Here is a 14298-nt window from a genome sequence, read left to right as displayed (position 1 = left end):
AGCTGTACCATAGGGTGGGGACCAGGGACACTCAACAGAGTTGTGAGTCCATGTGCCTCCTTAAATTTTGCACCTCGGGCATCTCACATGCCTCATCCTGGTTGTGATCCTGCTATAATCTGTTCTCTGAACCACGTGGAGTTAGCATTAAATGCTATGGGAAATCTAGAAATTTTCTCATGCTGAGTTCCTTTAAAGAGAGTCACCATCTTGGTTCTGATACTCTCTGACTGGTCTTGGACAAGCCTTTCTTTGTTAGCAACTTGAAACTGTGGGAGGCTCTCTGTGGAATTACTGTTATGTTTTGGAATAACAAGAACAGCATTTTGCTGCTGGAAAAGGCCATTTTCCTTCTGTTTGCTTTTTTTTTTCATGTATTGCCTTTCTTTTCTTTCTAAAACATCTTTTGTTTCATTTTTGTTCTCAAATCATTGTGTTTAGAACCACAATAATTGAGAGTTTAGCGGGAAGTTTTTATAAATTAACAATTGGGTTTAAACAAAGGCTTAATAGTCAAGTTCTGAATAGCTGGACTCCTGAAAAGTTCTAGCTAGAATGATCATAAATATAACATTTTAAAAAATACACTAGGGGAGTCCTTTTTACTAATTTTTCTCTTTTAAGTGAAGAGTTTTGTATGCATTAGGTAAGACCAACCAATCCAGTTTCTCATAGCTGTATATCTGTTGCTTGGTCAGATCACAGTGAATTTACCTGGGTTATAGGATACTCTGCATCTGGACAGGGGTGATGCTTCATGAACACGGATTCATTGACAATATTGTGCCTGTAAGAAGCTGAGTTTACTGGGAAAAAGGCACTAGCAGATCACATTCTTGAGAGTTAGTGATAATAATGAACATGATTATAATGTGCAAAGACTCTTATCACTTTTCTTTTTTTTTTAAGAGATGGGGGCCGGGTGCGGTGGCTCACACCTGCAATCCCAGCACTTTGGGAGGCCAAGGCGGGTGGATCACTAGGTCAGGAGTTTGAGGCCAGCCTGGCCACTATGGTGAAACTCCATCTCTACTAAAAATACCAAAGTTAGTCGGGCATGGTAGTGCGCGCCTGTAGTCCCAGCTACTCAGGAGGCTGAGGCAGAAGAATTGCTTGAATTTGGGAGAGGGAGGTTGCAGTGAGCCGAGATCATACTACTGCACTCCAGCCTGGGTGACAGAGTGAGACTCTGTCTCAAAAAAAGAAAAAAAAAGAGATGGGGGTCTCTTCATGTTGACCAGGCTGGTCTCAAACTCCTGGTCTTAAGTGATCCTTTCATTTTGGCCTTCCAAAGTGCTGAGATTCCAGGCATGAGCCACCATACCCGTCCTCTTAGCATATATTTTAAATAAGCCTCATGACAATCACATAAATTCTTTTTATTACTCATATATTTTAGGTGAGCAAAAGAAAATTCAAAGGTAGTAACAGATCTAGAATTACAAAGGAAAAGGTGTGATTTGTGCTCAGGTCTTAATTTTTAAAGCAAATTGAGGCCGGGCATGGTGGGTCAAGCCTGTAAGCCCAATGCTTTGGGAGGCTGAGGCAGGAGGATCGCTTGAGGTCAGGAGGTGCAGACCAGCCTGAGCTGGTGAGACCCCCGTCTCTACACAAAAAAAAAATTAGCTAGTCTTGGTGTTGGTGGTGCACACCTGTACTTCCAGCTACTTAGGAGGTTGAGGCAAGAGGAGCGTTTGAGCCCAGGAGGTTGAGGTTGCAGTGAGCTGTGATAGCATGACTGCATTTCAGCATAGGTGACAGATTGAGACCTTGTTATAAAAACAAGATAAATAAAAGGAATTGAGTGGTGTCACACAGAAGTTAATGCCATTGAAATATTTTTACTACATTTCCCAAGAAGAGAAGGCATGTCATGTCACACAGGGTCACATGGGGAAGCAAAAGAGGTCAAGAGGCAGAAGGGGAAAGTATAGGCCACAGCCTGGACTGGGATTTCTGCAGGAAAGGCAAAGCGGGGCAGGGTAAACAGTGTAGGACTGGCTAGTCTACATCCTTCTAGCAGGCTTTGGGGCATTGGGACCGTCTCTAGTCACCTGGTGCCTGGCCCTTGGGTGTGTGAGTTTGATAGGGGAGGTGATTTGGGGTATGGACTGAGGACTGGTTGGAAGGTCTGTAAATGATTTTCATGGACCTGTAGAAGCTGGATTTCTGGGGAGGTGTTTACAACTTTGGCCATTAGTTTGGCCCTCTGATTAATGGATGCCACATAGAAATGGATGCCAAATAGAAAACAGAACAAAGTGGCATCAGGGCAGGAGCCTTACTCCAGAGGCAAAGCTGTTTCCATGAAACCATCTAAACTCATCCAATTCTCCTCTTCTAATCTCCCCACCCCTTACCTTACTCCACACCTCCTGTTTGCAGTATCAGTTCTTGACGATCCCAGCCACTGAGTTGCTTTAGTTGGAAATCTGGCCATTTGCTAATCCCTTCAGTTCTCATCACACATGTCTCTTCAAGCTCTCCTTTTCTGTCTTTATGCCTCCACCCTTTACTTGGGTCAGACTCTCTTGACGTCACAGTCTCCTAATCCATCATTCTCCCGCAGCCCAACCAAGCTGCACCCTGTTTCCAGGACGATCTTTTGTAAATAATAGGTTTGATCGTGTCACCTCCTTACTTACATCCTACTTACCTCCCTATTGCCTTAAAATTTCCCAGCAGAACACAAAGGGCCCTTCAGGAGCCGACCTTTGCCTACTTCCTGGCTGTCTATCCTACAGAACTGTGGTATTGTGTCCATTGATTTACCTGAGCACAGATTTTATGAAATGTTTGGAGAACGGGGGAGACAGAGAGAGATTCTTAACCGAATTCATTCTCTTACAGAATGAGCTTCACTGGTGTGCAGAAAATTGATGCATTGCTAGTTTCTTTTTGGCTACCGCGAACTTTTTTTTTGAAAGGTATATGAGATTCTTGTGCCTAGAAGAGGGATTCTAATGCATTTGAGGTATCAGTTTCTTAGAGTTCAAACCTCTTGCAGCTAAGAGCAGGCCCTGGAAGAGGCACTGGGCTGCAGATTGTTTCAAGTACCACAAGGGGCTGCTAGAGAGCAACAGAAGCTCCAAAGAAATTTCTTTAAAATTTCCCCTTTTTGTCACATCCTCATTTCCTTAGTCTTGGTAGGAAGTAAAATGCTTTCCTCTTTTTGGAGTTTATATTAGTGGCTACAGCTCTGTCACAGGTTACCCATACCTGTCTACCTGTAATAAATTTCTGTGTACCAATCCCTCAAAGTGCTTATCTGCCTACTCGGCTGTTTGGAGGGACTCCTGATACGCCTTCCCATGCCTCAGCTTCTTGAATGCCATTTAGAGGAGCAAGGTGAGTGCATGTATCTACCAGGGGACTTGGTAATACATTAGCATCTCAGTGTCAATTGCCAAAAGATGCCTCTTATGGGGGAAAAATTGTAAAAAGTGCTGCTGCCTCCAAGTGGAACTGGCCCTACCCCCAGGTAGCCTTTGGGCAGAAAGACCAGGTTGGATTTTGGCCTTCACTTACCTCCTTTGTCAAGCAACCTGGAGACCAACTTCTGGAAGAATTAGTGGACCAACAGGAACTGAGAATCACATTTTATATATATATAATATATATATATATAAAATTTTCTGGAAATTTTGCAAGCAAACTTTGTACAGAATGAGTGTGCATTCAAAGCAATTGAGATACCTGCACTTTCTAAACTGTCTGAAATAAACTTTGCAATTATTCAATTATAGTTGTTAGGTCTTAATCACATTGAGCACAATTTTTGTATTTGCTTTCAGTATATGGAATTGACATGCACTTGTGATTTCAAAGATGCAGTTGCTAATAGACTCCCAAGGGGAGGGACTTGGGACATTCCGCTTTGGTTGTTGCACTCCCAGTTCAAGACATTGAAAGAAATGTGGAAAATTTCCCTGATGATATAAGACAGAACATTTTCTTCTTTCTTGCGGCAACCCGACCTGCATTATCCTTTCTTGTGTATTCCTATATAGTCTCTTGAATTCACTGTCATGTTTGGTTATTGTACGAATGATATATCAGATTAAGTTTGACAGCATAAATCACAAAATCCAAATATCAGTGGCTTATACAATGCAGAAGCTTATTTTTAATTTCATGTCAAAGAAACCTGGAAGTCACCCAGACTGGTAGGGTAACTTCACAGTCATCAGAGACCCAGAAACTATCTTTCTGCTCATTCCCCAACCCTTAGTGTATAGCTTCCATCCTCAAGTTTACTTCATGGTCCAAGAGGCCAACGAAGCCCCAGCCATTAGGCCCAAGTTCCAGGGAGGAAATAAAGACAAATAGAAGAGGCAAAGTTTATATGCCTCCTTGCTGAGTCAGCCCCCCTTAGGACACTTTTTAAAAGTCTCATTCAACAGCTGGGCACATTGAGACCTTTGACAATAGAGGAGTCTGTTGTCAAGGCAGAGGAGAGAATAGGTATGGGGTTAGCAACCATAGCCTCTACCACATATGAGAATTTAATTATCTGATGCCCATGAAAATGCAGACTAGAAAACAAAATGCAGGAAGAGTTACCACACAGAGTTGCTGCGTTGCCCTAGACAGTCATGGCAGCCTAGCCACTGGCTGGTCGGTGGACTCCCTCAGGCTCCTCTTACCTGGACCCACCCCGTTCATTTACCATTCACACTCTCTCATTTCCAGCACTGCCCTCTCTCAGGCTCCAGACTCGCATAGCAATTACTGACCATATGGCTCCTCACAGGACACTAAATTCAAGATGCTCCCAAATGAGCCAGGAACTGGCTCCTCTTAGAACCCATGCATCAGCTGCCCAAACTGCAAACCTGGGTGTTATCCCTGACTCCTTCTTCTGACTTGTACACTTTACAAGTTCTTCCTGAATTACTCCCAGATCCTCCCCATCCTCCTCATTTCCAGGACTGCCACCAAGATCAAGCCCGCATCACCTCTCACCTGGACTGCCGCCGCAGCCTCTTGACGGGTCTTGCCTTCTTTATTCTTCCCTCTCGCCAATCCATTCTCCACACAGCAGCCAGAGAAATTCATATTTTTTTAAAAAAGAACAAACCTGATTATGTCACTGCATGGCTTACTACTCATCAATGGCTTCTTACTACCCTTAGAGAGAAGCCCAGCTCAGTAAGGACTGAAGGCCCTGTGTGATCTGGCCCCTGCCCCCTCACTCCGTGCCCTTCTCCCCTTTGCTCTGGCCCAGCCACAGTGATTTTCTTTCCCTCTTGCTAATGAGCTAATCCCTGCCCTGCCTCGGGCCTTGGCATACACAGTTCTGTCTGCCTGGCGCTCATTTTCCTCAGATTCCTACCTCTTTGTTTAGTGCATTAAACAAAGCATTTTTTGAGGCATTAAATCCATATACCCCCAAACCATGCCAGGTTGCTGGAGTCTCTCATAGCTCACTGCCCTTGTGCTTTGAAGCATTCCTCAGCCTTCTAATTACTTACTCCACTGTAAGATCCTTGAGGCCAGGCCTCTTCTGTCTGTTCCTCTCTGGATCCCCTGTGCCCAACACATCACTGAACACCTATTCGTTCAGTGATACAGCCCTTCATTCATTCACTCATTCACTCAAAGACATTTATTGTCATCTCTGTCCCCATTTCTGGTTTGGTAGTGGAGAAAGACTTAGTAAAATAATTGCCCAAATAGTTTCTTTGTTAGAGTTAAAAATCACGGCTGCAAGCAGAAAAAGAAGGCATTATGAATGATGTAAACAAGACATAGGAGGTGCGGGGAGAACGGAAGTTGGATTATCTATCAAGAACATCAATGGGAAGATGTTCTGCCATATCAACTCTAATTCTTATCTCCATTTTCACCCCGAAACTTACGCTAGACCAAGTCACATAAACCCAGTGTGAGACAAGTTTAGTTGAAATATTCTTTAAACCAATTAATTGCCATTAGTGCTGCCTCCTTGGAGCTTCTGACTTCAGAAAAATAATCCAGGAACGTTCTGCCACTAATTCTTCTACCTTACCCGCCACCATTTTTCTGATTATTTTTCTACTCTCAGACACTCTCTCCATCATAGGCTGGCTCTGCTTGTCTTGGAGCCAGTGTAGAACAGGACTCCATGTGCCAAGCTAAATCTGCCCCGCTTCATCATCGCTTAGGCTCCCAAATTGGGTCAATATAGTTTTAGAATGTAAAAATATATTTCTATTCAGTATATATATTGTATATATATTTATGTATTCCAGTATATATACTGAAGTACATATTTATATATTCCAGTATATATATATATTCTGAAATATATATACGAAAGTTATAAATTGTATTTATACATACATAAGGAAAGAATAGAAACACCAAGGAAGGCCTGAGGGCGGCTTTGATGAAGATTATGGGATGGTTAACCACCAACTCTTCTCTTCCCCAGTCATCCTGGAAAATTGGCCATTGCTTTCAGCCTATTAACACCCTCAAGATGCACTGACATATATTGACAGTCAAGCACTGATGTGTCTTAGAGCATCAGCTGGTAAACAATGATAAGTTTCCTGGCTGGAATTTGGAGGTCAGAGACAATTTTGGGGTCCCTAATCTTCAAACACCCAGATTTCTTGTGGGCCAATCTGTCCTCCACCTGCCTTGTCCACGAAGGAGTAGAGAGTGGTTGAAGAAGCCGGATTCTTCACGTGAAATCTCTGAGCCTGGGGCATGGGAGAGCCCACCCAGGCTCAGGCCTCAGCCCAGGCATCTTACCTGCTTAGGTGGTAATCTCTGAACAGGGAAGACCTTTTGGAGAATTCTTTACTTCCTGTCCAAAGCAGCAAGTTGGCCACAAGGGGGAAGCATCACACAAAGATAGTGCTCTGGCCGACCTGCTCTTTGCTCTGACTTTCCTATTGTTATCTGGGCCAGGAAGGCAGGTGAGGAGGGCCCACTGCCGAAGAAGGCTGTGGTTCAGCTGAGACCATGCCCACCTGGTGTCTTGAATATGGCCATGAAGCCAATGAACACTCGATGAATAATAATCGACATGTGATGAATATTCAGGATTTAATTTATTAATGAAATTAAGCAGAGCCCTGGAAAAGATAAGCGTAGGTGGCAAAATTCTTAGATCTGAAGATTCATCATATGCTGAAAACTGGGAATTGAACAATCTGGTTCCAACATGAGCCCTGCAATGCAGTCACTGGTCGTGGGCTTTTCAGGCCATCTTTTGGCCTCATCTGTCACATGGTAGCATTCCCCTTTCTGTCTTTACTACAGTGCTGCTGTGAGGATGAAGCAAGAGAATAAGAAACTGGTGATGAGGTATTGCAAATGTACAAGACCTACAACTCAGGCAAGCAAAAAAAATGCAGCTGATCATTACTGTAGATGGTCATGACCTTCCTGAGGTGGGGGTGCGTGTGTGTGTGTGTGAGATTCAGCCTGGCATAACTTAGTTTTAATCTTAGGTCAACTTAATAATTGAAATAGCCTTTTAAGGCTAGGGTGCCAACCTTCCTGTTTGCCAGGACTTTTCTAGTTTTGATACCCCAAAGTCCTGGGGCCTGGAACCTCCCTCAGTCCGAGGAAAACCAAGACTCAACTCAAGTCTCCTCAGGCTCTCTGATCCCCTCCACGTCTTCATTTATTCTCCAAAAAGGCTCTGGGTATAATTGTGGAAGGGCGTGGCTCCCAGACTCTCAGCAGGAAAGATGAGCCCAGACCTTTGGGTCTCTGTGCAATACTCTGAACCCTGTCACCTCTTGAGGGTGACAGGACTGACTTTGCAGACTTGGTGGGCTCCCATGCTGGGGCCCACTGCTAGAGTCTGTGGCTTTTGCTCTTTATCTCAGTCTCCACTGACTCCATCCCCTTAACTCTGCCCTCTGGCCAGGCCAGCAGCCCTCATGCCCACCAGGGCCGCTCCCTCTGCCTGTGCACTTCCGAGTCATCTGCTCGCCATGGGGAGGACTTGGGCAGCTGGAAGTGCTGCCTTTGGCTCATATGATTATCCACCTCCACAACAATGCCTATCACTGCTCTTGTCCCGTTACAAGCTGCTGTGGCAGACAAGGGCTTTTCCCGAAGGCTTGCAGCCTCCCCAGAATGCCTGGGGCCACGAGCACTAGCAACATGTCTCCAGCCTTCCTCACACATCACTGGGTACCGGTGATGGCTTGTGCTGGGCAGAACTTGAAGATGACCACCAGGATTCCAGGCCCTTGGTGCACACACCTTCTCCCAGTATTCAAACACTCACCTAGGTGCTGTGTGTGGTGAAGGGCTTTTGCAGATGTGATTAAAATCCCAAATCAGTTGATCCTAAAAGAGGGAGATTACCCAGGTGGTACAGACCCAGTCACATGAGCCCTTTAAATACATGTTCAGAGGTCAGGGACAGATAAGTCAGAGAGATTGGAAGTGTGAAACAGCCAGAAGGAGAGGCCACATGGCAAGGAGCTGAGGGCATCCTCTAGCAGTCGAAAGCCATCCCTGCACAAAAGCTAGCAAGACATCTGTCCCACAACTGCCAGGAAAGGAATTCCGGAATTCTGCTTAACAGCTGGAACGTACTTGAAAGTGAACCTTTCCCTAGTTGGTCCACCAGATAGAAACACAGCCTGTTGACACCTTCTTCTGCCTTCTTCCCTCGGCTGAGGGCCCAACTAAAACATGCAGTCTCCTGACCCGTGGAAACTGTGAGATAATAAATGTGTATCATGTTAAGCCACTAAGTTTATGATAATTTGTTACATGGTATAGAAAACAAATACATTGCCCCTCCTTTGGGTAGATGAGAAGAGGAAGCACCTTTACATATTCCCTTCTCCCCAACTCCTTTCTCCCTTCTCCTTCCCTATAATCCTTCCAATTGGACAGACAGACTTTTCCTTCCTTAGTACAGCCAGACCTGTGGCCTTACTGCCATGTGGGAAGGAGTCTTTTCCCAACAATTCCAAAGATGTACATGATTTGAGATCTCCAGGTGTAAAATGACTGTACTCTGAATACCCTAGCATGATTTGGAATTGAAGATAAGTGAGGATTAATATGGTGGTTTGCCATTCCCCAAATACTATCCCCCTTACACGTTACGAAGATGCAAATGTTATATATGATTACAGCAAATGCTGCAAGTGGTGATCTGAACAAGAAGCAAAACAAATTTTACTCCTTGACATTTTCTGAGTAGGTGTTCAAACCTACTATTCCAAATTTATTTATTTCACTGATATTGTCTATTCCAAATTATTTTATTTCACAAATATTGTCTCAACTTTCTGTTACTGGTTGTCAACATAGACTTAGTATTGGAAAATCATTTACTTACATTTGTGAAATGTGTGTCCATTACCAGGGGCCACTAGGCTATGTGTTAAGGCCAGTTAGAAGCCACAGAATCAAAGCAACACTTTAAACTGGAGGGTCAATTTTATTTGAAGATTGTTAGGAAAAGCTAAGTACTTTTGATTTGTAATTTATTTTATTATTTTTTTGAGATGGGATCTTGCTCTGTTACCCAGGCTACAGTACAGTAGCATGATCATGGCTCAATGCAGCCTCAACCTCCCAGGCTCAAGCAATCATCTCACATCAGCCTCTTGAATAGCTGGGATCACAGGTGCACCACCACATCTGGCTATTTTTTTTTTTTTTTTTTTTTTTTGTAGAAACAGGCTCTCACCGTGTTGCTCAGGCTGGTCTTGAACTCCTGGGCTCAAGCGATTCTCCACCTCTGCCTCCCAAAGTGCTGGGATGACAGGTGTGAGTCACCACTCCTGGCTCGATTTGTCATTTAAAGCTTATTTGTAATATTTAAAAGGAACAGTGATCAGTTGTGGAGGTGAATGGAACCACGCATGAAATTTCAAGACAAAAACAAGTGTTTTCAGACAATTTATAGGTTTGATTTAGCCTGTGCCACAGAACTCAGTGGCCATGTGACCATTCCCTTCTATCACTGGCAATCCATTGGGGGATTAGACGACCATTACCTAATCACATGTAGAAAATGGATAGGGGAGAGAGAAAGGAGGAAGAGGTATCAGGGTTTATGAGAAGAATCAAAAAATTGGTGGTGGTAGGGGTCTACTCCCATGGTAGGAGCACCAAAGACCCAAGGCTGGTTGGATTAAAGTCATAGAATCATAACACATTTGAACTAGAAAGCTTTAGTTAGTCAGTTTTTATATGTGTAAATGGTACTGTGTTTTTATTTGTACATTATTTTCATATATTCAACCAGAAGTACAGTCCCTCAAGGAGGACTGGAATTTTTATAGTGGGGATACAAAGAGAATTAAGAAGTCAATGTTAAGATTTTGACAGCCAGAATTCACTCTCAATGTCCATTTCAGGAATAGTAGTTGGGAAAGCCACACATTGAATTGCAAGAGCCAGACACTTGAGAGAAAAAATAGCATATTTTTCAAATTCCCAAAGCTTTTCTTTAAATATTTAGTAACAGAGCTTGGAGGACCAAGCATAAATTTTTTACTATAAACCAAAAAGCTAGAAGAATGTAGGATATGACAAATTCAATTTCCTGCCACACAGGAAGGTAATTTTAAACTTTCTGAAGTGGGAAGAAGAGCTTGGAGGGAGAGGAGAGGAGAGAGCAAGAAAAGGCAAATGACCCTGGGAGAAGGTGAGCATTGGACACTCCCTAGGCAGGTTTGAAGGTGAGAGGAGAGAGGAAATGTCTATGTCATATCCTGACTGAAACTCTGTGGGGATGGAGCTCATCAAACACCCTGGGCCTATGCAATAAGAGAATTAAATTAACATTTAAAATCTTGTGTGATCTTTCAGCCCTGAATTCTGTGATGATAAATCTTCCTATGAAGATTGGATGCATATTTTGGAAATCTAGATTACTGGCTTTACTGAAATTTTTTCGAGTTTCTTCTGATTGTGAAATGTTTGTCACATTGCGGTTACAAGCACTGCAGAGAGGTGTGAGGTAGGGATCAGTATTCCTCTGCTCACAACCTCTTTTTCTACTGTGGGCTGAGAGTGGGTGGTCAGCTTTCACAGATGACCTCTGTAAACTTCTGTGAGAACTCTGACAGCATGAGCCGTTGGGTTTCCTTCTTCATGCTTATAAAGTAATTAGGAAGAAAAACCAGTGACCAGTGGAAGACAATCCCAAAGGGGAGACCCATATGAACTGCTGGTAATTGCCTGATCTTACACTTCATTTTTAAAATGGGTCTTATTGCAATATAATTCACATACCATACAATTCAACCAAAGAGTACAATTCAATGGTTTTTAATATATTCATAGATGTGCAGTTATCACAACTTTAGAACATTTTCATAACATCCAGAGGGAGCCCTGTAATGTTTTAGCTGTAATTTTTTTCCTCTCCTTGATCCACCTCCTCCAACCCTAGGCAACTAATAATCTACTTTATTTATTTAAATAGAATTAAATTTATTTAATTATTTTATTTATTTTATATTTTTAGAAACAGGGTCTTCCTCTGTTGCCCAGGCTGGAGTGGAGTGGTGCAATCACAGCTCTCTGTAGCTTCAAACTCCTGGGCTCAAGTGATCCTCTTGCCTCAGCCTCCTGAGCAGCTAGGACTCCAGGCCCATGCCACCATGCCCAGCTAATTTTTAAAAATATTATAGAGATGGGGTCTTGCTATACTGCCCAGGCTAGCCTCAGGCTCCTTGGCTTAAGCAATCCTTTCACGTTGGCATCTCAAATCACTGCGATTATAAGCATGAGCCATTATGCCTGGCCTACTTTCTCTACAGATTTTTCTGTTCTGGACATTTTATATTTAGGAATCACACAATATGTAGCCTTTTGTGACTGGATTCTTTCACTTAGCATAATATTTCAGTGTTGTAGCATCCATCAGAACTTTATTCCTTTTTATGGACAAATAATATTCCATTGTATAAATATGGCACATTTTGTTTATCCATTTATCAGATATGAACATTTGGATTGTTTCCTCCTATACTACATTTTGTGTGTCCCCTAGTGTCTGGGGTTTTACTACTAAGCTCCTAACAATGAGACCTACTTCCCTTTTCTGAAAACATAGTTGGACTAAGAAACCCTGTTCCCTCTGAAATTCAGGCAAATCAAATTACATATGTGTTGAGTGACACTTGAGGTGATGTCAAAGACAGAGGCCTAGAGAGTACCTTGTAGTGGTTTGTAATGATGGTGATCCAGGCAGAACCTGAGAGGTTCAGAGTCTGACATTCCCTCAGAGGTGATCAGGCTCAGGAGGCCTGACTCACATCAAACTCAACTGAAACCCCAACCTAAACCCAAACTACCTTATAAACCAGGAAGCTAATTTATGATTTTATAATATTTCCAAACAGACCTGGAGGCCAGAGTTGGCTGATTTACATACGACCTTCCTGTAGGAAAGAGTACAGTAGATGTCAGGTTACTATCAGATAATTGCGTTGCAGTGCAGGCATAGGGGACTGGATAACTTTAAAGAATTGACATTTAAGCCATAACAGTTGGACATGCTTCCATATATGCCTGATAAGCTTTCTTCTGGTCATGACACTGCTTCTCAATAGTACTGGATAAACACTGACCACCTCTTGCCATTTTCACCATCTCCTTCTTCTCATTCCAAGTTGAGCATTAGCCTTTTATGTATGCTGAAATTTTAGAACACAATTATTTAGAACAGTAATTTCCAAAAACATTTTGGGGAGTGCTAATCCCATATATATTTATTTATAAATTATACACATGCACTAAAATTTATTTGTATATTAATTTATATGTTAAATGAAAGTTTATTTCTATAAATATTTATTTTTTCAAAAGTCAACTAAAGATGGATATTTCAATAAATAAATAAATAAATAAATAAATAAATAAATAGTCTTGTCCTCCCCATTTAAGGATCCCTGTTTTGGATTTTGTTGTTGTTATTGTTCTTGCATTAAATCCATCTCAGGTCTACATTTCTATTTTAACCGTCTGATCTTTTGGTTGGGTTTACTTTCATTTGCACCAGCCTCAGAAGCCCATCTTTAAAGGGAGGTTATTTAGAAGAGGGCAGAAGGGCTACCTCATCTGGTTTATATTGATTCCGTTAGTTTCAATTTTAGCTGAGGTGACATTTTTTGTTTATCTCTCGAGATTCCAGAGAGAAGCCCACTGCAGCCTTCTAAGCACTGACTGAAATCTTGCAGGAGAGTTATATTACGGACTTAGGCTTCTCTGAGAAGAGAAATGGTAGGAGATGAGTGTCTGGAGTGGGCGGGGAGAGTTACTTCTAGCCTAGCAGAAGTGTGGGTTGATGGCACCAAGATCGTGAAATTGGGGGTAGTAAAAGAAGATGAGAATTGGCAAGAATGATTGAGAGCCAATGCTCATTAGCAGTTAGCCTGCTGGAAGTAGGCACTGTGTTCTGCCTTTAAACTACACTCAGCAACGTATCGATTGGACTGTGGAGATGCTCAGAGACATTGAAGTGAAGCTGGATCCCCTAGAGCACAGAACATGATGGTTCCAGAAAATTATCTGGTCATAAATGAGAGACACCAGTAAATTAGAATTTAGGTACTCTAGAGGGAAGAGTTTTGGCTTAAAGAAAGAATGAGTTGGGTTTCAGATGAAAAGGAACCTGCTTCCTGGGAGACCAATGTTGCTAAATGAGAGAATTCTATCCTTGGACTGTCAGTGGTTTTTAAAGTTGCAAATTGGAATAACCTGGGAAGCCATAAAAATGCTGGTGTCTGAGTCTCAGTCCTAGACTTCGTGATTTCATCCATTTGAGATGAGGTTTGGCCATTGAGATTAAAACAACCAAATACGGAAAACCTCCAGATGATTCTAATGTGCAGCCAAGGTTGGGAACCATTGCACTGGAGGGTGGAAGAATGGAGTGGCCTAAGGAAATTAGAGGAGGAAGCTTGGGGAGGAAGTGGAGGGACCTGAACAGCCTAAGTAATCCTAGAAGGCTGAACCACAGAGACTTTGTGACTTCATCCGCCTCACTCCCATAGACACTGTGGAGAAGGGATTCGCAAAGAAAAGGAAACAGGAAAAGCCTGGAATTTCTACTGCATGTCAGGAAAGTGACCATGAAACTGAGTCGTGGAGCCTTCTGTTTAGGAGCTGACCTCCGTCTTGGTTACAACAGCAGCTGTTACTCAATAACTCCCTCTCAAGCCCAGTGCTGGAAGCAGCAAAAGTCCTCCATAATTGGTGTCTCTCATTGGACCCTTTGCCTTCTCTCCCTTCCCTGCACCAAGCCCCCCACCCCCACCCTAGCCTCTCTGTACAGGGAGCCCTCCAGCCCAACCATGGATTTCTCTTCAA

Source organism: Pongo pygmaeus, chromosome 3 (genome assembly GCF_028885625.2).
Source record: "Pongo pygmaeus isolate AG05252 chromosome 3, NHGRI_mPonPyg2-v2.0_pri, whole genome shotgun sequence".
In the NCBI taxonomy this organism is placed as follows: domain Eukaryota; kingdom Metazoa; phylum Chordata; class Mammalia; order Primates; family Hominidae; genus Pongo; species Pongo pygmaeus.
Note: the sequence above shows the minus strand (reverse complement) of the source record.